At 35.1% G+C, this 22,504-nt stretch overlaps 1 long non-coding RNA gene across 2 annotated transcripts; it reads right to left on the bottom strand.

Moving 5' to 3' along the window:
- Positions 1-835: 835 nt before the first annotated feature.
- On the bottom strand, positions 836-21,958 carry LOC147907996 (uncharacterized). 2 transcript variants are annotated; one of them, XR_015546771.1, is made up of 3 exons: positions 21,867-21,958; positions 1,992-2,145; positions 836-1,376 (listed from the first exon to the last, which is right to left on the bottom strand). It is a non-coding gene; the product is annotated as an uncharacterized LOC147907996 (long non-coding RNA). The 2 variants fall into 2 exon arrangements; XR_015546770.1 differs by lacking the exon at positions 1,992-2,145 and adding an exon at positions 18,704-18,832 and having other exon boundaries at positions 21,867-21,953.
- Between the last annotated feature and the right edge of the window lie 546 nt (positions 21,959-22,504).

Here is a 22,504-nt window from a genome sequence, read left to right on the forward strand (position 1 = left end):
TAGTTGAAATCGATGAAGTATAATCACCATAAGCTTCTGACAGTATTCGTTGACTTTTAGCAACACTTTTCTTCAAATGGAATCAAAAAAGTAGAGCTTCACGCAAATTACGTTTTGTTGGCACAAAATTCGACATATTCAAAAAAATAATGTTGTTTACACTTCGGCAAAATGACACATACTGAAAACTAAAGCCACATGTTGGTTGGCTTTGAACATGAAGGTAGCAATAATATGGCCCGATGCGAATATAGTACTAGTTATCTCTTGAAAATCCTTTAAAATTAATGCACACTCCCAATAAAAACATACCTAACCAAGAAATTATAAACAAATTTGAAACAAACCAAAGAAATTATAAACAAATTTGAAACAACCAAAGAAATTATATAACAAAAATGTATTGCTAAATATTTTTTTGATTATATTACAATCAAAATAATATTTTGTTATTATAATTTGGAAAACTTTTTCTTGTATTTATTGTAAGCTCTTCCACGGTTACACTTCGCTTCGTCCTGAGGCTCCTAACGAGCCGGGAGGTCGAATGGAGGACGAAGTGGAAACTCGTGCTCTGTTAAACGGACTCACGAATCGAACGTACTTTTAGTTTTAAAAGGACCAAACTGAATCAGTATGCCACAAGGGCGCACTTTAACACCTCCTGATTTGCGTCGGTCCTTCCTCACAGCTTCTTTGCAATCCGGAGCCTGGACACGGTCATATCGATTTAATAATTCGGTTCCTGTGTTCACTCCATGCGAAGCTTGGACGTAACATAAGAAACCAACGAATTCGCAAAGCCAGTTCAAAGCATCTTTGGTGTCCTGTGCAAGATTTTAAAAAGCGTTCTTTACCCCCTCCCGCCTTTATTATCTCTCATTCATATAATATACAATAATAACAAAATTTCAAACACAATTCATATAAAATATCAATATATTTATTTGCAAAACATTTCGGTATTTGTATTATAAATTATAATATGTATACTGAACAATTTTTCTTGAATAGAATAAATTATTCTGTATTTTGATTCTGAATATAAATTAATTGCAAATTAATTGCTTAAATATAAATTACAAAATTTACAGCTTTACATAACAAATATGATGTATCTTACATATCTTATACGCACATATGTAAATGTAAATTGAAAGATACAGTTGTCGTGAGGGCGACATCTTACGTTCAAACAAAAACAATTGAAAGCTCATCGAACCACGAGCAATGGAAAGTCGCTCTCGTGCTTCTCGCCGCATATGTCCACTGTTCAAACCATGGACGTATGAATATCTGGTCAGAGCGTAAAGTCAGCTTATGGCGAGGGGATGGAAATCCGCGCGGCAAGGGAGTCAGCCATCTTGGGGTCGATTCTGTAATTCGAGTAAGATCACTCACTTTTCGCACTTTCATCTCACGTGAATTTGTCCGCGTGATTCTGTAACGACGAAGTGAAAATATGAAATGAAACATAGTCCACGGTCCGTGCTCACAACGCTTAAAAATCATTTCATCCTTGTTATTTGTCAAATGTTAAACGAAGACAAATGATCATGAGCGTTGTCAGCATAAATCGGACCACGGCCATAAAGTTCAATTTATTCCTAATTTTTTTCCAATTCTAGAATTGAAAACAGATGACGAATAAGTCGAACTTCGATTATAAGTGATTAAAAGTAAACCGTGAGTTATGGAACTGGCCCTAAATGATTTTCTGCCATTATTTACAAAGTCAATCCTGTTAAAAATGAATATCTCTAAGCATTCTTCGTGTAATTCTCATATGTAATTCAAAGGCTTTTTCATCCTTTTCATACAGTAACAAAATCCTGTATATTGTCATTTGATTTTATTTTTGTCTTTGGACTGTGCAAAATTATATATTTAATCTTAAAACTATCGACCTTAATTCAGTTCAATCGATTCAGTCGGCTGTGGTTCCTCTCTTGCTTTATTTCTCAGCCTTTTTTTCTCAGATTATTACTTACCATTCGATAAGAAATTTCTTGCGAACTCCCCTGAGATTGCTTGCAATTGCACCATGATAAAAGTTAGGGAATCACGCAATGAGAGATGGCTCACATTTTCATCATGATAAAAAAAGTTAGAGAATCGATACCCTTGTCTGGCGATATTAGCACTCTATTGAAAATCGATATATGTATTATGATATTATTTGTATCTCCAGCATAAAAATAGGATTTTATGTGAGGTAAAGTTAATTCAACGATTGTGTGCAATTAAAAATAATTTTCTGTTTATATTAAAAGAAGTTGTTTGTGTATTTGTGACGCTGATATCACTTTGTATGGAAGGCTCGCTCGCCAAGGCGGCATGTAATAAAGACGATTCTCTTGTAAGAATTCAAAATTTATTGTTGGGTTGAATTAAGATAGGATTGAAGTGTACTTGATATGACGTCAGTAATTTCTTACAGTTCGAAAGTGTATTGCGAGCAGCAATGAGACCGGCAAATCTCGTCGGAGATTAAAGTAATTTTCGCGCACTGAATGCCCTCGCGGTACGCGTATATCGAGAACGTTAAGTGATTAAATCCGCGACGGAACTTCGGTGTGATTCGCACTTAAGATTCGGGATAAAAAGCGTTACGAATGAATAGCAATAAATGATCCGTATTAATCGGGATCGGGAAGCGAATTGAACTTTCACACGAGAAATGTATACGCGATCGTCAACTTTTCGAGTGTCGCACAAGGGGGGTCGCGTGCCATCTGAGATAGATAGCGTGATTAGAACAGAAGCGAAATATACACAGTGTGACAAATATATTCCCGGACACGAACCACATCTCAGCAACCAGTGATGACATCTGTGCGTTCAAACATGCATTTTAAAGGTTGAACATTTTGCTATCATCTATCAAAGTTTCATTCATTTTGGTTGACATATAACGAAGATATGATAGTTCATGTTAAACAAGATTTTGGTCGAGGTAGAAATTTTAATATGGAACAAAGAGCAGTGATTAAATTTAACGCAAAACTTGGTAAAAGTGCATCAGAAACATTCCGATCGACAACAAGTTTACGACAGTCAATGTCTAGGTCGTACAGTTGTTTTTGAGTGGCATAAGCGTTTTTTGGAAGGCAGAGAGACCCTTGACAAAAAATCAGGACGGCCAATTTTGGTTCGAACACCTGAAATGATCGAAAAAGTACGTGATTTTGTTGCAAACGATCGCAATGCATCACTAAAAATGATGGAGGAGGCTTTAAATATCAGTAGAGAAACGATTCGAACCATATTACATGAAGATTTGGATAAAACGAAGGTTTGTGCGAAGTTTGTTCCACACACATTAAGAAGCGATCAAAAATCAGCGAGAATCAATTATTCCAGAAACATCGTTGCAGCCGCAGAAAATAATCCAAACTTCCTAAAATCAATTGTTACGGGTGATGAAACATGGTGCTTTCAATATGATCCAGAAACTAAGCGTCAAAGTGCGGAATGGAAGTCAAAAAATTCACCACAAGCAAAAAAAGTACGAAAAGTTCCATCAAAAATCAAAACAATGCTCATCACATTCTTTATAGCAAAGGTATTATCCACAAAGAGTTTGTTCCAACTGGCCAAACAATTACTGGTGCATATTATCTCGAAGTTTTAAAGCGATTGATGGGCAGAATTCATCGTATTCGCCCCGAATATCGTGATACAGAAAATTGGTCTTTGTTGCATGATAATGCACCGAGTCACATTTCATTGATTGCCCGTCAATGTTTGGCTCGAAATCGTGTCTCTGTGTTAAACCATCCACTGTATTCACCTGATTTGGCCCTCTGCGACTTCTCATTATTCCCAAAATTGAAATTGAAATTGAAAGGACGCTTTTTTGATGACATTCCGACCATCCAATCAGCTTCTACACAGGCACTAGAGGCAATTCCGCAAACTGAGCTAGAACATGCATTTGAATCACTATTGAATCGTTGTAATAAGTGTATTGAAGCCAGAGGAGAATATTTTGAATAATAAAACCAAAAAATATGCATATTCTTGTTTCAATTATGATTTTCAGGCCCTGTCCGGGAACATATTTGTCGCACTGTGTACTCACTGTGTTTTGAATGGTAACGGCTTGATATCTATGAACTGTTTGCTTATCAACCCCGAGAAGATATTCAAAGTAATGATCATTCCGGAATAGAAGTAATGAATACATATACTTATAATATTAATATATATACTTATTTCTTTTAATGTTAAAAACCAAAAATTATTTTCAATTGTACACAGCCATTAAATGTTTACAAATTAAGTAATTAAAAAGAGGGCTATGAGCCTAGTTATTTTAACTAAACCAGAGAGAGGAGGGGAGGGAGAGAGAGAGGGGGGAGAGGGAGAGAGAAGAGAGAGAGAGAGAGAGAGAAAGAGAGAAATAATATAAAATTAAATTTCACATAATTGAACAAACATTTTGACCTGTATACAAGGTCATAATTAATGTTACAAAGAACTGGTAAATGCAAGTAGTAACAGTTAAGGTCGCATAAAAATCCTAATAAAATCCAAAATCATGTTAAACATTATTAATATAAATTATACGGGCAAGTCAATAAGAAAATCTGTCAGAGGGCACTCACAGTGTCATGTCACATTACTTTTTGACAAGTAGCATCTTTCTGATTACTGTCAAATTTTGAGCGGAATTCATCGCGTGGTTTCATTTCTGTAGACGATTAAAACGAATAACCTTTGTATTTTTTACAAAATGGAAAAAATAAGTTTCGTGCAGTAATCAAACATCTACATATGAAAGGTTTAACGCCGAAAGAAATCAAAGCCGAATTGAATAATGTTCATAGCAGCGTTTGCGACTGTATACAATTGGGTGAATGAATTTAAACGTGATCGTACATCCACATGTAATGCACCTCGTACGGGACGTCCAATTGAGGCTGCTATGCCAGAAATCACCGATAAAGTCCATGATATTGTTTGACTGATCGAAGAGTGAAAGTGCGCGAGCTTGTTGAAGCCACAGGCATATCACAAGGCACAGTAATTTCAATTTTGCACGAACAATTGGGTATGAAAAAGCTATCGGCAAGATGGGTGCTGCGTTTGCTCATTGTGGATCATAAGCGCGATCGTGTGACGATTTCAAAACAATGTTTGGAGATATTGGTTTCAACGTAATCCAGATGAATTTCTGCGTCGATTCATTACTGTAGACAAAACATGGATCCATTACTTCACATCCGAGACGAAGGAACAATCAAAACAATGGACTTCACCGAGTGAATCAGCTCCGAAGAAGGTGAAGATCGTGAAGTCGGCCGAAAAAGTGATGACCACAGTTTTTTGGGATGCATGCGGTATAATTCATATCGATTACCTTCCGTTGAAGCAAACGATCAATGGCGATTACTATGCAGCCTTATTACCGTTTTAACAATATTTTAAAGAAAAAACATCCCTATTTGGAGAAGAAGAAAGTGCTCTTTCATCAAGTTAATGCACGTCCACACATGCCCGTCACCGATGGCCAAATTCAACGAATTCCGCTACAAATTGTTTTCCCATCCAGATATTCGCTAGATTTAGCTCCCTGCGACTATTTCCTGTTTCCAAACCTGAAGAAATGATTCGGAAGAAAGAGATTTACCATCAGAGAGCAGCTCATCGCCGAAACAGAGGCTTATTTTGAAGGATTGGACAAATCATATTATTCGAACGACTTGATAAAGTTGGAGAATCATTGGATCAAGTGTATCGAGTTGAAAGGAGACTATGTTGAGAAATAAAAATAAATCGATCAAAAAAAATGTGTTTTACTATGTTTTTCTAAAAACTTATTGATTTGCTCTACAAAAAATTTTTTTTGTAACTTTTATTGCTACAGCCGATTGCAACATAATGTGGCATTGTTGATGTTTTATTTTTAAAAAATATAAAATTTCGTATGCGCAGTATTAGTTGCTTTCCATTTGACACAAGTGAAACTGAGTCTGAAGTGAACTGAGTATTTCATACTCAGATTAATGATGTCATTATTTGCTTAGTTTGGTAAAAAGTTATCACAGACAACACAAGTTTGAACCTGACTTTTAAAGTGAATTTACGAGACTCACTAAAGCGGTCTCGATCTCGTGCAGATTATAAGCAAAAACTCAATTAAATTCTCGCTCAAAATATATTGTAAAAGGAACGCGCATTCAACTGAGTTATGATGTCACACGTGAGAATTATCTGAGAATCGGTGTAAATGGAAAGCACTATTGTTCTCGTCATGGTATCCAGCAGCGATATTATATACAGGCTGCATTCTATTTCACACATGAAGCGGATGATGCATTATTTATCCTTGTTTAAGGGGGGAAATTTCATTTAGAACCTTCAAAAAATGTGAAATTTTTTTATTTCATAAAGTGAAAGTACCATATCTTAAAAATATGTACTCGAAATTTTAGAGCAAAATTCCAAGTATTTTTAAAGTTAGAGTTTGTGACTCATCTTCGCTCTTGTAGCGCCCACAGCGCGCTACAAGTATATTCGGGCGTTCGGAGTAGGGAGACCTGTTCTTTGTAATCTCCTCTTATTAAATCTTTAAACTGTTATTTCGATTAGAACAAATGTTCTGGCAAGGGTATATGTAGTAAAAAGACCTTTATACATAACAGGAAAAATACTTTCATTGCCTTTACAAACGAGCGTTTCAAGCCAGTGTAATCAGTTTAGTCTCAGAATTCGGTGTGTACAGATCATTTTTGACAATTTATTTGGCATTCATATCTTAAAGGAAGAAATATCTTCCCGAACATCGAAACCACATAAAAGATATTTCCACGATAATCAATTCACGAATAAGCAAGGCGAAATAGTTGAAGCAAGTGCAAGTGCAAAAAACTCACTAGTACCAATCGTTTGGAATCTTTTACACGCTTACAGAGTGATTGAATTTTTTATTGTATTCATGACTCTCTCAGATCTCATAATTTGTTCTGAGTGTAAAAAAAAATTGAAGTTTGAGGAAACTGGAAATCGAGGCCTTGAATTCAAGCTTGTGATGTGCCGTTGTGGTTGCTGAAGTAAATTCCGTTGATCAATACTGGATATGAATTGAATCATAGAATCGTATTTATTATGCGTCTCTTAGGTGTTGGTAGGGAAAGGATTAATTTATTCTGTAATCTCATGAATATTTGTGACGGATTATCTGAAAGTTCGTACAACATTATAGAACATATGTACACTGCTACAAAAACAGGCAAGAACGGCGCAGTTTGGATAGCACTAAAGAGGTTCGTACAGGAACTCTCCGAAAGGAACAACTTTTGCAGCAAAATGAATTTTATGAAGAAACAGAAGGACTATTGCATTGGCGTGAGATTGCTGACTAGTCGGTAAGTTGAAAATATTACCTTTCTACTCAAAACTTTAAACTTATTTTTCTCAAAACTTTTTTTCCAAAATTGGCGAGAAATCTCATTCAAAAACTATTGTACTAATCACTTTGAAATTTGGCACACATTTTAATAATACTTATAATATTTGATAATATTCTTCCACGGATGCTTTCTGTATTAAGATTATGCGTTTCGCGGGGTTCCTCCGTGTTCCATTCTTGGAATGCCAACGTTTCATGAATCTTGCAATCGACTTCATCAGGGCGAGGAGCAGTCTGATACTGAGCTGTTCCTCCGGGTCGTTCCTTTTTATATTACGCTACTTGAGTGGTGAGGGGAAAGAAGAGAATTGTGAGAGGAAGTGGGGGAAATCGGTCAGTCTTCAATAACCGAGAGAATGGCTTTCCATATTTTATTTATGTTGTAGTCATGTTCTCTATTTAGATTGTTAGTGTGCGAGAGCGCACCGCGCGGAAAGATTCGAGTAAGAAAACAGCACAAGGTTGATATGATGCACGACAGTAAGAGAACTCCGTTTCTTTGTAATTTAACAAAAGAATTTTCTTTAATATGCTCAGTTACAACGTCAAAAAATATAATTAATTAAATATTAGATTAACAGAATATTAAATGCGGTTACCTTTTCCAAATGATATTTTTGGAATCGCGGTAGTGGAAAATCTCGGCGATTTTCTCGGCACTTCTCGAAAGATTCGTTTATAGCGATTTCACTAAACGGTTAGCACGGCGATTTTACGAAGCGAGATTATGATTCTAAGAACTCTAAGAACTGTTAGACTCTAAGAACTTTTACAAGTAAGAAGGAGGACGGCGAGATCGAAGCATTTATTGCTTTCGGCCTGAGCTTTCTTTTTTGGGAAAAATCCAATAAAAATTTGCCACAATCGTAATTATTACGTGGCATTAGGTGTACAAAATTGATTGGCGCTTTGGATTCTTTTCTAACGACGTTCAACGTAACAGTCATGCGCGACAGAAAATCCGTGCGTGGGATTGGTGACAGCGCGTGACGTATTCGTCGGAGCGCGGCGCTCGCGTGCGCGAATTGAATCGTTCTAGAACTTTCGATTGTCCGTTGCCGGTAACGACAACTTGTTTGCGTGTAACGAATTGTTTTTAAAAAGAACAAAGAACGACGAATCGATGATTTTAACGAAGATTAAGATCATGCTTGAGATGAAATCACGAGCTCAATTTATGCATGCGTTCAATGACAATTAATGTCGGTCGACTGAAAGAATTCTTGCTTTTCTTTCGAATTACCGATCTCAAACAGTTAGGGTGTATGGTTTTGTATCTCTATGGCTTCTCTATACTTTTTTGGAAAGTACAATATGATGTAATGTTGGCTATTGTGATCGTTTTGTCAAACAGTATTTGATATCCTGTTTCGATGTTGTGATAATGCTGATTGCGTGATGTATTTTAGCCTGACATCACGTTGGTGTTCTTTTATCCGTAGGTTGATCATTCTCCCAGTTTCTCCAATGTATACTTGCCCGCAGGAACAAAGTATTTTGTATACTCCTGCGGAGTACTCCTGATCTTTAGGATTTCGTAGGATTTGTCTTATCCTTTTGGGTGATTTAAAAATAGTTTGCATATTGTGTATGTTTAACATCCTGCCAGTACGATCTGTTGTTCCTTTGATATAAGAGAATGGATAGGATCCTTTCAGCTGATTGTGTATCAGAGATCGTTGTCTTATTTGCATGTTTATTGATTGTTTTGATTATGTCTTTTTGTCATGTCCGTTTTTTTGTAAGGCTAATTTCAAGTGATTGAATTCTGTCTGTAGATCTTCTTAAAATTTTAAAATAAATGGTACATTTGTAACTCTGCTACCCATTGCAGATGGTTCTGCAGCAGCACTATACAACGTTATTATTACTTTTTTTAATAAGTTTGAAGTACCATTTAAGAAAAATCTGATAGGCTTTGGGACTGACAGAGCTAATACAATGATGGGTGAGCATTATTCTGTAAAAACTATGTTAACTAATAAATCTGGACTATTTGTATTAAAATGTATTATACCTGTCATTCGTTAGCTTTATGTGCATGATATGTTTGCATGGAATTATCTAAAAGTCATAAAGATTTTACGTGATGTACATTCGTATATGAAATATAGTTTGAAAAGAATGTCCGAATTTAGAAAGTTCCAATAGTTTGTAAACTTACATAGCCGCATAAACGTACATAAAGAAAATTATCCAATTACATTTTACGTGCATCTTTATAGGAGAAATGCGATTGTGGCTATGTAAATTTGTGTGAATATATCCTTAAGCAGGGAGCACAGACTTTTACATAATGCATAACACGTATTGCATAAGAAAATATACCAATCAAAGTCCTTCGTTTCCTTCCTTTCCATGAAATAAAAAACTCTGATTAATTGAATTTCTTATGCCTTATATGTTATGTGTTATGCAAAAGTCTGTGCTCTTCGGTTTAGATTTATAGCCCTCACACATGAAATACGTAACAGAGCATAAACATAATATAAAACCACTGAATCAATAAGCATCCAGCATAATGTCGCCATATTGATTTACATAAGATGCTCAATGATCCAGCGGTCTTATGTTATGCTTATGCATTTCGTGTGTGCCAGACTTTAGGGTGCGTTCCGAATTACGCATGAAGCACATAATATAACGTTTTATCCTTCTTTATTAATTGGTAAACAACAAAGACAAACAATGCATCATGCGCTTATTCATGCGTAAAAACATACCTTCCATAATAGTACCATAATTAATCATAAGAACAATCAAAGTCGAGAATTCTTTTGAACTTTTAATTCTAATTGGCTGACTGAATTCTTACGATACATCTTATGATTACGGAAGGTATATGCCAAGGCCTTAGTACTACCGTATACAAAATTCCTCGCAATAAGACGAGTTTCAACCGGTTGAAACTCGCCTTATTGCAAGATTATGGATAAGTTTATTGTTATTTCCATTTCCATTAGATACATAGACCTAAAGTAATATTCTGATTGGCTCACTGGTTTAAGTGTACATTTTACTGGTCACTGTTACGGAATTTTGTGTGCGGTATAACCTTTAACTCGGAACGTTTATATAAATAATATTTAAGCAGTTTAAAATTTAAACTGTAAACGAATCGATCACAACAAAGACCAATTACAATAAACCTATATAATAGAGATCTATAAATATGCGCATTTATGTCTGAAAATCTATAGTGTATGTAACGTAAAATATACATTAGCCAAAATTAACGCAACACCTGTTTCACTCTGCAAAAATAGGCAAATTTCAAGATAGAATAACTTCGTCAAAAAAATTGTCGCATCGGGATGTTTAAAAAAGCATTTTACAGGTTGAAACCTTTACTTTTTAAACCTCTTTAAAAAACGGTCTCATGGAGATTTTATGAAGTTACACAAATATAAATGAAGATATATCAAATCTCAAAATTTTTCAAGAAATTTGCGGAATTCCACGGAGTAGATTAAAAATTGTACACAAATACGATTTACATCATTCGAAAGAGCGAATCTTTATCTATAATTTGCTTTTTTACGCTCCGTATGATGTATTATATATATGATTTTTTTTCAAGTTATTCAACGTTGAAGCAAAAAGGTCATTTTTTAAATGCTACTTGTTGGAGTGGATAGGGAAATAGAAGAGGGGAGGGGGGAGATGGAGAAAATTAGTCGATCTTCAATAACCGGGAGAATGATTTTCCATATTTTATTTATGTTGTAGCCATTATTTCTATTTAGATTGTTAAGGTGTTTTGATATCTCTATAGCTTCTCTATATTTTCTTGGAAAGTATGAGGTAATGTTAGCTATCGTGATCGTTTTGTCAAACAGTATTTGATGTTCTATTTCGGCGTTGTGTTCTGATAATGCTGACTGCGTGGAGTGTTTTAGCCTGACATCACGTTAGTGTTCTTTTATCCGTAGATTGACCATTCTCCCGATTTCTCCAATGTATACTTACTGCCCGCAAAAATAAGGTATTTTGTATACTCCTGCGGAGCTGAGTATACAACGGAGGTCTTTGATCTTTAGGATTTCTTAAGATTTGTCTTATTTTTTTTGGGTGGTTTGAAGATAGTTCGGATATTGTTTAACATTCTGCCAATCCGATCTTGTTTCTTTGACATATGGGAGAATGGTTAGGATCCTTTCGTCTGGTTGTATGTCAGAGACCGTTGTCTTGTTTGCATGTTTATTGATTATTTTAATTATATCTTTTTTGTCGTATCGTTTTTCTGTAAGGCTAGTTTTAAGTGGTTGAGTTCTATCTGTACATGTTCTTTGTCAGAGATGATGAAAACTCTATGTACAAGTGAGTTGATCGCAGACTGTTTTTGTGCTGGGTAGTGGTGCGACTCGGCATGTAGGTATTTATCTGTATTGGTTTTCTGGCAGAGGTATCGTCAGTATTTTCTTAGAGACAAGAACATCTAGGGAGGGGATTTTCCGTTTTCTTCTATGTCTATAGCGAAGTGGATATTTGGATGTTGATTGTTGAGGAAAATAAGGAATTTACGGAGTTCGGCTTTGTCGTGTCTCCATATTACGAATGTGTTTACATAATGGAACTAAACTTTTGATTTTTTGATTGTTTTTCTGAGGTTTTTCTTTCCTCTTTCTCAAAATGCTCCATGAAGATGTTGGCGATTACAGGAGAGATAGGACAGCCCATTGCCACTTCTGAAGTTTGTTCATAAAATTGGTTGTTATAGGAAAAATAAGTGGTGTTATGCAGTTAAGCAGTGCTCTATTAGTGAGATGAGATTGGAGGGGACTCACGTGAGGCCTTTATTATGTTTAATGTGTCTTTTATTGGAACTTGTGTGAAAAAGGATTCTACATCAAAACTTACAAACAGACGTTTTCTCGGTTATTGAAGACCAATTTTCCCCACCTCTCGCCTCCCTTCTATCCCCCTCCCCCACCATTCCAACAAGTAGCGTAATATAAAAGGAACAACTTGCAGGAACAGCTCAGGCAGCTCCTCGCCCTGATGAAGTGGACTGCAAGGTTCACGAAACGTTGACATTCCAAGAATGGACACGGAAGAAATCCGCGAAACGCATAATCTTTATATAGAAAGCAGCCGTGAAAGCCTCAAGAATATTATCAAAAATAATATTATTGTTATTAATTAAAATAATTTAATATCATGCCTTAAAGTATGATCCTATTTGAAAGCACAAATACATAACCTCAAATTCAACTTGCACTGATCTCCACTGATTTCAAAGACAGTGGAGCAAAAGTTGAACTTAGTGCAAGTTTTTTGTACCAGTTTTGTCAATGGAACATTAAGCACAACTGGTTTACATAGTGGAACAATACAATTACACTCAGTGTGCACCAGTTTTCTCAATGGAAAACGCTATAAGATCACAAAAATATCTACAATGTATTCAAAATAAATCTTATAAATGTTTACAAATATAAATATGTTATCGGCTTTCGAATCCTTCACCTCGGAATATGATATTCTATTTAATATGTAGTTTACGACACCTGTAGCGCGTTTCGCTATGGCTGCTTCCAAACAGGTGTGTTTTATCTGAGATAAAACATTAAGTGAAAACGAAATAATTGTCGTGAAGGAGAGAAGTGTAAAAACTCTTAAAGCGTGTAGTTTGAAGAGACGAAATCAAAATCACTAATGCTTCTTGGCAAACTTAACCACAGTGACAGTGCATGCTACACGCAAAAAACATTATATCAATGAAAAATTGATTTTAGTGGCTATTCGTCGATGAAGTGCGGCCCGATAGCCCTTGCCGTTAACGTCCAAGTCATCGGTCACGCGATCTACACCACTGTTCGATTTTAAAAAATATTGTAAAAATATAATATATACTTTTTATGCAGTGAAGATATAAATAAAGATATTGTAAAAAACTATAAACAAGTACTGGTTTTTAAGATTAAGAATTCAGCTGTTAGAAACACTGTCTTGACAGCGGTAAAAAATCGCAACGATGAGTAGAGCCGAACGGTACTACAACGTATAGAATGCATTTCGGATCTAGTTGCAATGCATGCGAAATATTACAACGATTGCATGAAACATCTGTACAATTTTCAGGCTATTCAAAAAAGATCCAAAGGGCAACAAGGATAGAAGAAGCGATGGAATCAATTTATACTTATCTGAGTGAAAATTCTCATGAATATTAGTTCTCTTTAAATGAATTATTAGATCAAATTCAAGAAGTTTTTCGTCGGATTATTGTACAGTTAAATCGCACCTGTCACAGAAGTACGGTGATATTCTTTTTGTCGATGCAAAAGGTCAACCGACAATTGTATGCTTCCGCAATATAGGATATAAAATACTAATGGACACTTTGTATGAAGAAAAAAAACTAAGTAAGGTGAAGAAAGAGTGATTCGAGACGCAGCTGCAATTATTTTGGAGAATGTACGGTCGCAAGTCTACAACACATCAGAATATCCTTCCTCGGATGATTAAAAGACACTTTGATTCCAAAGTCGCTCCGAATTTTTTTTTCAAATGTAATTTTAAAAAATAAACACGCTTCTTTAGACAAGTGGAAAAAGAAATGCACTTTGTCGCATGCAGTCATATTTGTAAGATCTTTCTCGTTCTTTTATTTCGCCGTTACAAATTAGAGTCGGTGCATTTCTATATAAAAAATTTGGATGAAAATATCTCATAATGTTTGTCGGCATTGGATTTCTCATCACCGTATCATGAAATTGCGATGTTTCAAACATCTTGTGTTATATGTTCGCAAAAATCAATTAAGATTCCTTTTCTCAATTTGACAATGCTGATTTTAATATCAACACTCTTGATGGTAAAAACACCTTGCAATAGGCGGTATCCAATGTGTAACTCCCCACTCCGCTATTCTTCATGATCAAAACATTCCTCGTCTTTCCAGAAGGTCTTCAGCAAAAATTGTAGGAGACTTTGGCTTCGTTCCGATTGAATGTTTTCAAAAGCCACATGATTCCATCCAGATGGATCTGAAAACTATTACTATTGCAAATCATGAGAACATCCGCCCTTTGACTCTTGAAGTATTGCCTTCAGCTTTTGATTTTATTTGACTTGAAAAGTGAGCGAATTTTCCAGGAATAGCTTCATGGAATAGCTTTATGGAGCAGGCGACAGTTGACAAAACTTACGAACGATTAAAAATATTGTGGCTCCCATTTATAAACGCTCCTCCTTCTGACTATGACACTGTATACACATCTCTTTTTGCTGTCAAGAAATGTAAGGCTGTAAATCAAAATGCTTATTTTGTAACGTTCAATCAGCCACTTTACATTAAAGCTCACATCAAAAATATCGGCTCAGAATCTGATTTGAAAAATGTAATTGTGAGAAGGATTTCACCTATTGATGTTGTTTTTAGGATCTGTAGGATACGTAATGTTGAAGAGCGGACTGCAAAATCTTTTCAAAACCATTTACGCGAAAAGTGTAGAAAAAATGATGACGGGTATTCTCAGACAGTCCGAGCTTATCTCTTGACTCACCTGGCTTTAGCAAATGTTATCCTGGAATTGATTGATTTTACAGCTGAGGATTGTGAAACAATGGACAATATTCTTGGCAATTTAGAATAGAATTTATTACACTTCAGCATATTTACAGCTAAAAAGAGGACTTAAAGGGTTTACATAAATTCTTAATTCATTCATACATCCATACCATCGTCCGCAAGCTATCGCACATATATTATTATAAATTTTTGCTTATCCCTTTACTTTTCTACTCTTTTGGTTAAACTCTCTGACTTCGCTTCTTTACCTACATTATTTTATTTTATTTCTTTTCTTTATCCGTTTTTCTCTCTTAGTTATATCTATTTCTACTGTTATATGCTCTCGTTCAATATATACGTTATCTCTATATCACAGTCTTATCGTCTATTATTATTATCACATATTTATATCTTACTTATTTACTTCTTAGTTTACCTTACTTTCCTTTTCTTTCCATCTTTTCCTCTACCTATATTTCCTCCCTGTCCTCTTTTGATTCTTTCCTCATCTCCCTTTTCTTTTTGCTACCTCCCTCTCTTTCCATAATTTCCTTATTATTTCTCCTTTTACCTTATCTAACTCCTCATCATATAGTTTCCTTAAAATTTCTTCCTTATGTTTTCCTAATTTAGTAAATCTTTCTCTTATTTCCGGACATTCTGCATAGCCTTTACATTATCATAGTGCTTTATATTATCTTTTCCCTTACCATAGAATATACACTTTTTCCTATGCTCTTCTACCCAATATTTATTACCTTCCTCCCACACCTTAATTTGAACAAGGCTCTCATCTCTTCTCCTCTTGTTCCTTCCCCTAAGTTTTCTTTCCTTAAATACTCCGGATTCCTGCCATTTGTCTCTATTTCCTTATATCTCTCGTTGTATCTTGCCATATGAATTTTACACCCTCCCACTGTCTTTGCACCTCTCTTTTCCTGTTTATTAATTGATCCTCAAAACCTTCCTCCCCATATAGCACTTCCCTTGCTTCTACACCCCATCCATTCTTACTGTAATACCTCATCCTGTCCGTATACATCCCCCCATCCATTCCTCTTCTTTTCTTCCCTTCTCGCGTTTATCAAATTTCCTACCCTTCCTAGCAATGATTTGAGCAATTTAGATAGATCTGTGATTCTAACAGCAGCCGATAACGCTTCATTTCAAATTGTTGCCAGAAAATTTCAAGAGGAATGTAGACACTAGAAAACTTGCCACTGCAAAACTGTAAATTCAGTACTTCCAGATGATGACTTTAGTTAAGTAGTTTTTATCGAAGCAGAGCGAATGGGCAATTGGCAATTTCATCTGGACACCATACAAAAAATGCTCCCTTATTTTCACGCCACTGATCATTTTCTGTATACAAAGTCGGCACATATATACAAGATATGTTGCTTTTGAAAGATAAAATAACGCCTAATAAATATGAAAAATTCACAACTAGGAATTTCACTATCCGGCGCACTAATAAGTTTTGATCAAGCATTCCCTCTGATATGACTATTGAACAAACCTTCACACGAACAATGAAAACTTATTCAAGACTGGAGGATTTACTCAAGACTTTGGAGGACTTACTCTCCATGTAAAAAAATATTACTGAGCACTACTAGTGTATTTTGAGGCACTACTGCACTACTTATAATATAGTAGTATTTTTCTACAAGAGTATGTGCGCGTTTCGGCAAGATACAAATTCAGGAAACTATGGAGTATGCATCACACAACCTATTAATAATATTTACAAAAAAAAGCACTTTCAGAGACTTCGATCCGACCTAATTGAACCCGAGAATAATTGATGGATTTCATTTACATATGCCTCTTTATAGAGATCGCGTCATTTTCTCCTTACGGAAATTGAGTCCATTTCGCGACGATACATGGCGTTTGCTTGGCAGAGTGTACGCTATAGGCGTACATATACTACAGACATCATTCGAATTTTACAAAAATTACATCGATTACATTAAACAACGGTGAAAACGCGGTAATTGTTTTAGTTGTTCTGTCGAAGCTACAGAGAAAAATACAAAGAGAACAGAACGGCTGCGCCGATCAAGAAAAGAAGGTTTGCGGATATAATTTTCAATAAGATAATTGTGTGCGGCGGAAATTTCGCAACAGAAATTTTTGGTGAACGAAAGTATTGTAACAGAATTCGTTTAATCTCAATGCTCAAGAAGATGTTCAAAGAATCCAATTTTCTTGTGAAGCAAGCTACAGAAAATGCTGATCCTTTTGTGTCATTCGCACAGTCATCAAGACGTCCTCAAAATACAATGCTGTTATCGTCATAGATGAAGACATCGATTTTTGGTAGCACTAGCAATATCCCATCCAAACGTATATTTCCGGAAATCAGAAAAAAGGAAAAATTACTGAGATACTCTATTTACAGTTTCAAGTTCAGAGAAATATCAGCAGAAAACATACTATTCCTCCACGCTTTAGTGGCTGCGTACATTACCTCTGTATTTTCAACACTGGAAAAATCAAATTCATCACCACTCTCAACAAGAACCTGTTCTTACACAGTACTGTGAAACTCTTCAAGGAAACCGACCTAAACCCTGCGATTATTGAAATGGCTGGAGAAAACTTTTTTGTTGCGTTATAGAGGTAGTCAAAATGACACATTAAATTCACTTCGCTATCTACTTTTTGTAAAATCGGTCACAAAAAGTAATTATAATCTGGCATCGTTACCATCAACAAAAAAAGCTGCGCGATATCATTCATTTTGAATGTACTATCAAGTTCAAGCTTGATACAATGTTCAAAAAAATTCCGCTGGAATAGGGGAAGTAAAGAAACAAACATGGACTTACACCAATAACAATTAGGAAGGATCCAGTCCTCAATCTTTGCTGAAATTAATATTATGTAAATGCAAGATCAGATGCGGTGCGGCTTGCGGTTACAAAAAAAATGGGATTAAAATGCTCGATTATCTGCAATGGACAAACGTGCGACAACGTGCCAGAGATTTTTAATGAGAATGAAGAACGAGGAAGAGTATATTGAAAATACCGAATATCAAATATCGATGTACGAAACATTGGAGAAATCCAACGATATTTATGATGTTGATATTAATGATGTTGATGTTGACAATACAGAAAAATTAGATATCTGTCAACCCAGACCATCGAAAAGATGCAAATTATATTAAGGATGAGTAAATACATAAATATTCAGATGTAATAAAACAATCTATGAAATTTTAAAAAAATTAAAAATGTTCTTTTTTTTGAAAATTTTCTCCTCTATAACTTTAATAAGACCTATTTTGATCATAGGCGTGATGAGAAAGGAATAATTAAAAAAACGTTTTGATCGATTTTTTTCTATATTTTCTCAACTTTGTACTATAATAACTCGTAAACTTTTTGTCGTACAAAAAATGTTTCAGATAAAAGTTGTAGGAAATTTTCTCCTCAACAACTTTCGTAGGAAGTGACCTAATTTGACCGTAGAAGTAATAGAAAAGGAATTATTTAAAAAAAAATGTTCAATTCTTATCACTTTTTTTTCAAGATAGCTGCGTATTGGTTCTTGTCTCAAGGTCGTAAATTTGAATTTTTCATTAGGAGCCCGAACACTACAATATATATTCAAAAATCGCGAATCCTTTGAAAATTATTGGGGTCCGATGCTAGATTGATTAAGTATTATACAATATATATCTTTCAAATAAACCACATTGTCTTATTACATCCGCATACATTATTTCGCATTTATTTTTGATTGCATCTCACCTTTCCAGTCTGAATCACTTATTGCGCTCCGAATCGAAATTTCCGATGAGCTAAGTCCGCGCATAAAAGTTAAGTATTATAGTTATAAAAGAATTAAAGCTGCCATTACTTGCATTGTAATACGAAGACCTGCAATAAAAATATTTTTGAAAAATTTAAACTATTACTTGAGAATAATAAAAAGGTACGTAACGTAATCACTTAGGTTCTATTCAAGAAGCATGTATATTCTTAGCGCCTTTTTTTATTGGGAGTACAAATTAGTTCGGTCCGTTTTCTAAAAGATGACTGTTGTGAATGGTTCATAGTGACAGTTGATTTTGGCATTTTCAGAGAAGTTAGACATCTGCTAATAATATTCAGTTTATATCGCTTTGAGTTTCATACAAAAACCTTGATTTTTACTGTGTTTGAAATGTCGAATTTTGTGTTAACCAAGCAGCATTTGCGGGAGGTTTTAATTTTCTGCTTTAATTGAAAGAAAAGTGCAGCTAAAGCCCATCGAATGCTTGTCGAAGTTGGTGACACTGCTCCAACTGATAAATCATGTAGGGAATGGTTTCGACGTTTCAAGGATGGAGATTTCAACGTTGAAGACAAGCCTCGCTCTGGACAATCAAAAAAATTCGAAGACAAAGAATTAGAGGCATTACTCGAAGAAAATCAGAATCAAACGCAAGAGGAGCTTGCAGAATCATTGGGAGTACTCATTGGGAACTCAACAAGCCGTTTCTGCACGATTGAGAACCATGGGAATAATTGAAAAACAAGGAAATTGGGTACCTTATGAACTGAAACCGAGAGACGTTGAAAGGCGATTTTTCACTTGCGAACAGCTGATTCAAAGACAACAAAGAAAAAGTTTTTTACATCGGATTGTGACTGGAAATGAGAAGTGGATATTACGACAATCCCAAGAAGAAAAAATACTACGCTAAGCCCGGTCAATCGTTGTCATCGATCTCAACATCAACACCAAAGCCGAACATTCATGATTCGAAGATCATGCTCTGTATCTGGTGGGACCAAAAGGATGTTGTTTATTATGAGTTGCTGAAACCTGACGATTCCATTACGGGCGATCGGTATCGGCTACAATTAATTCGTTTGAGCCGTGCATTGTGAGAAAAACGACCGGAATACGAGCAAAGATATGATAAAGTTATTTTTCTTCATGACAACGCTCGGCCTCATGTCACAAAAGTCATAAAAAATATTTTGAAACGCTTAAATGGGATGTTTTACCGCACCCGCCGTATTCTCCGGACATTGCTCCTTCTGATTACTGATTGTTCCGAAAGATGCAGCACGATTTGGCAAGTCACCTGTTCACTTCTCCAAAATTGAATCGCCTCCAAAGACGAGTCATTTTTTCGAGATGGAATTCGAAAATTGCCTGAGAGATGGGAAAAAGTAGTAGCCAGCGATGGATAATACTTTAATTAATCTGTTCATTCATTTTGTTTTGAAATAAATGCATTTTTGAACACAAAAAAACGGACCGAACTAATTTGTACTCTCAATAACTTTTTTAAAAAGGTACAAGGTCAATAAGTTCTTAGAAAATCTGTCAGAGGGCACTCGCAATGTCATATTACTTTTTGACAAGTAACATCTTTCAGCTGATTATTGTCAAATTTTGAGCGGAATTTATCGCGTGGTTTCATTTCTGTAGATGATTAAAGCGAACAATCTTTGTATTTTTTGCAAAATAGAAAAAAAAACGAGTTTCGTGCAGTGATCAAACATCTACATATGAAAAGTTTAATGCCGAAAGAAATCAAAACCATTTGGATAATGTAACAGATCTGCACCAGCGTTTGCGACTGTATACAATTGGGTGAATGAATTTAAACGTGGTCATACATCCACACGTGATGTACCTTGTTCGGGACGTCCAATTTCTGTTACGCCAGAAATCATCGATAAAGTCCACGATATTGTTTTGACTGATTGAAAGTGCGCAAGCTTGTTGAGGCCACAGGCATATCACATGGTACAGTGATTTCAATTTTGCACGAACAATTGGATATGAAAAAGCTATCGGCAAGAGCGACTGGATGTCGCGTTTGTTCACTGTGGACCATAAGCGCGACCATGTAACGATTTCAAAACAATGTTTGAAGATGTTTCAACGTAATCCAGATGAATTTCTGCGTCGATTCATTACTGTGGACGAAACATGGATCCATTACTTCACATTCGAGACGAAGGAACAGTTAAAACAATGGACTTCACCGAGTGAACCAGCTCTGAAGAAGGCGAAGACCGTGAAGTCGGCCGGAAATATGATGGTCACAGTTTTTTGAGATGCACATGGTATAATTCATATCGATTATCTTTCGTCGAAGCAAACGATCAATGGCGATTACTACGCAGCCTTATTGGACTGTTTCAACAACATTTTAAAGAAAAAACGTTCCCATTTTGTCGAAGAAGAAAGTGCTCTTCCATCAAGACAATGCACGGGTTCACACGTGCCCGGCATCGATGGTCAAATTCAACGAATTCCGCTACGAATTGCTTCCCCAGCATATTCACCAGATTTAGCGACCCCCTGCGACTATTTCCTGTTTCCAAACCTGAAGAAATGGTTCGAAGGAAAGAGATTCATCACCAGAGAGCAGCTCATCGCCGAAACAGAGGCTTATTTTGAAGGACAAATCATATTATTCGGACGGCTTGAAAAAGTTGAAGAATCGTTGGATCAAATATATCGAGCTGAAAGGAGACTATATTGAGAAATAAAAATGAATCTTTCAAAAAAAATGTGTTTTACTATAATATTTTTCTAAAAACTTATTGACTTGCCCTCGTATTTTTTTATATACATAAATAATAATAAATAATACATAAAATATAATGAATAATACATAAAATATAGAATTTAATTTAGCGCCAGTTGTTATAATATTAAATTTTTTACACAAATAAAATATCATTAGGATTAAGTAACAAAGATAGTACCATTTAAGTTTTATTTTTAATATATATCTTGGTTAATTAAGACTACAGGTATATCATTTGGGTTTTAATTTTTAATTTGTTTTTTATAATAGTTTTTTTTGAGGAGTAACAATTTTTGATAGAGAATTAAAGTTGTCGTTACTTGGATTGGAATAAGTAAAGGTTTTTTGAATGAAACAACAGAATTTTTACTCACACAAATGTTCCGTACAAGCATATTTGTTTCAATAAAACAAATTGTAAAGAAATAGGAATACTGAATTCAAAGAAGCCTTTTTCTCTGTGTACTTTATCTTGCTGCATTTATTATATATTAATGGACAATCGAGCGCAACTTACTTTATTTGTCATAATAACTGAAAGATCGCCGTTATATTATTTTGTAGACACTTCACTTTTTTTTCTTTATATGCAATAATAATTACTCATAATTCAATTGACGATTGTCACATTACTGCGATTTTCGAGGTATTCTTTTAAGTCTTGAAAATTTAAATTTATTAAAAATTCAAAAAGAGATGATGAACTGGAAGTTTTAGAAGTAATTAAATTAAGCAGATTACAAAGAAATATTGTGTGATAGCGCTGAGAGTCTAAGACTTGTATATATCGATTGCAACGATGGTAGCGAACGTAGTAAAATTTATACCAACGTTCATTTTTAAATAAGGCAGAATTTATCGTAATAACTGTGGTATGCATCTAATAGCGTACGGATAGTATGACTTTGTAAAATTGCATGTTATGTTTCATAAAATAATTAGCAAAACTTATTTATGCATGAATTATCTACAGCGGAAGTCAAAGTAATTCCTAGATGAGAGAGAATAAAGA

Source organism: Acromyrmex echinatior, chromosome 11, assembly GCF_024713525.1.
Source record: "Acromyrmex echinatior isolate Ae372 chromosome 11, ASM2471352v2, whole genome shotgun sequence".
Lineage (NCBI taxonomy): Eukaryota > Metazoa > Arthropoda > Insecta > Hymenoptera > Formicidae > Acromyrmex > Acromyrmex echinatior.